This window comes from Chrysochloris asiatica, unplaced genomic scaffold (assembly GCF_000296735.1).
Source record: "Chrysochloris asiatica unplaced genomic scaffold, ChrAsi1.0 scaffold00148, whole genome shotgun sequence".
NCBI classification, from domain to species: Eukaryota; Metazoa; Chordata; class Mammalia; order Afrosoricida; family Chrysochloridae; genus Chrysochloris; species Chrysochloris asiatica.
In genome coordinates, this window is record NW_006408666.1 from 3113395 (window position 1) to 3116207 (window position 2813).

The following is a 2813-nucleotide window of genomic DNA, read 5'->3' on the forward strand; positions in this document are numbered from 1 at the left end:
AAGTACAGCCAGAGTGCTCCTGGAAAGGTAAGATGGCCAGATTTCATCTTTCATGTTATCAGGAGGGATCAGTCCCTGGAGAAAGATATCATGTTGGTAAAGTGAACAACACAGTGAAGCATTGGAGAAAAAGAGGAAGACAATGAACAAAATGGACAGGCATAGTGGCAGCAGTAATGGGCTCAAATGTAGCAATGATTGTGATATTGGCACACGACCAGGCAGTGTTTTGTTCTGTTGTGCATAGGTTAGCTATGATTTGGTACATATATGATGGCACCTAACAACAACAACAGTCTGTAGACACATATTAACTTGAGTGAAGTGGAAGGCAATAGGCCGTAAGGGGAGGTTAGAGAAAATGTTCAAGGCAAAGGAAGACGCTGGGAGGAGTACAAGAGTTAAACGGCACAGATGTAAATATTATTATATTATATACACAGCAATGTAGTAACAGTAAGCTTAGAGTGGATACATAGATAGCTATGCACGCTGTACCCACTTGGGAAGGAGAATGGCATTGTACACGCACATGAATATACACAGGTTTTACAAAGGGTATTTCTTTCTAGGTGCTTATATAGGTTTTATATATAGAGAGATAGATAGATAGATAGATAGATAGATAGATAGATAGATAGATAGATAGATAGATAGATTTTACAGAGGATATTTCTTTGTCAGTATTTATATAGGTTGAAAATATATTCATGAAAATAGTAGAATCTAGGCTCCCTTTCCCCTGGCCAGCAGCGCGGAGGCCGCACGATGCCTGGAGTTACTGTAAAAGACGTGAACCAGCAGGAGTTCGTCCGAGCTCTGGCAGCCTTCCTCAAAAAGTCTGGGAAGCTAAAAGTCCCTGAATGGGTAGACACTGTCAAGCTGGCCAAGCATAAAGAACTTGCTCCCTATGATGAGAACTGGTTCTACACACGAGCTGCTTCCACAGCACGGCACCTGTACCTTCGGGGTGGAGCTGGGGTCGGCTCCATGACCAAGATCTACCGGGGGCGGCAGAGAAACGGCGTCATGCCCAGCCACTTCAGCAGAGGTTCCAAGAGTGTGGCCCGCCGGGTCCTCCAAGCCCTAGAGGGGCTCAAAATGGTGGAGAAGGACCAAGATGGTGGCCGCAAACTGACACCTCAGGGACAGAGAGATCTGGACAGAATCGCCGGACAGGTGGCAGCTGCCAACAAGAAACATTAGAACAAATGATGCTGGGTTAATAAATTGCCTCGTTCGTAAAAATAAAAAATAAAAAATAGTAGAATCTATAAGGGGGAATGTTATGAAAACATCTTACTTATGACCAAATGGCTTGAGGGTAGACACATGTTAACTTGGGAATTATGTGTCTACCCTCTTAGGGGACACCAAGGTCAACTGGCACAATATAGTCTGCTAAGAAAGAGTTCGATGTCCTCCAGTGATGAGTACCAACTGGGGTCTTAAGAAGCTTATGAGTGCCATTTAAGGTGCAAAGATTGACCTCTCTCCATCCGAAGAGGAGAAGAGTGAAGAAAACAAAGACGATGGAAACAATTAACCCAGAGGACAAAAAGACCACTCCAACTCTTTGTGACCCTGAGGCCAGAAGAACAAGATGATGCCTGTGTTGCACTACCAACAGCTTGGAAAGGAATTACATTAGAATGCTCTGGATAGAGTAGGAAAAATGTGAACAAAATTCAAAAATCATAAGAAAAAAGGCTTACTGGTTGGATGAAGACTGGTCTAACCCCTGAGTCCATGGCCCTAAGTCACCCTTCTGGTGTGAAATGAGCTCAGTCCCGTGGCAACATTTTCAACTAAATGATAAACAAGACTATAATGTGAAAAATAACACTATGCTCTCCTGGAAACAATCAACCAGCTGAGATCAGAAGTGCAGCATTTATCAAAACATACCATTCAGAAGACCAAGGGGTTAAGAAAGGCAGCGGAAGGGAAGCTGATCAAAACAGGACAGAAGGCGGATGAGTGATGTGCCATTGTGGGGATTGCAATCAATGACTTTAACAAAATATATATTAATTGTTTAATGGAAAACTGATTTACTCTGTAAACCTTCACTTAATTCATAATAACAAGTCCAAAAAAAAACAAAAACAAAAACAAAAACAAAATGGGGTTGGTCTCAAACCTTGCTGGGGCTGTGGCCACAGACTCTCCCGGTTGTTTTCACCAGGGGAAATGATTACGGCAAGGTGTGGTGTGTGAACCCGTTAGTATGCAAGTGGGATTCCTGATCTCAGAACATCTTTCTCATGTTTCCTGCTCCAGTCCTAACCTGAAGTGATCATGGATTTTCTGTTTTTAGTTGACTGGTGAACTAACAACATCTAAGAGATACCAACTGTATACTTAACCAAACTGTGACATTTCTTTCCCCAGCTTGGGTAGTTCCTCTTCTAAAATTAATCTCAACTCTTTTCCCAACTAGCCCCCGACTTGAACACATAAATACAGCCCTGGAGAATGAGTAAGTAGTTGTGAAGTGTTATGAAGTCAGTTCTAACTCATAGCGACCCATAGGAGCAGCTGGTGGGTTTGAACCACCGCCTTTGTGGTTAGCAGTCTAGTGCTTACCCTACAGTGCCACAGGGTTTATGATAACTATTTTATTATTTAGCGTTAAGAGAAATAGCAAATATTAAGTGATATAACTTTTTAAAGTATCAAACATAAATTTGCTTCCAAATTCTTCGAAAAATAATGTTTCAACTAGAATAGAATGGGAAAGGGGGAAAAAAGTCACTAAAATAGGTATTCTCTATGAAAATCAAGAGATAAATACAATATCTGCTTGAGAG

General features: G+C 41.8%; 1 pseudogene; it reads left to right on the top strand.

Moving 5' to 3' along the window:
- Positions 1-741: 741 nt before the first annotated feature.
- On the top strand, positions 742-1206 carry LOC102836372 (annotated as a pseudogene).
- The last annotated feature ends 1607 nt before the right edge of the window (positions 1207-2813 follow it).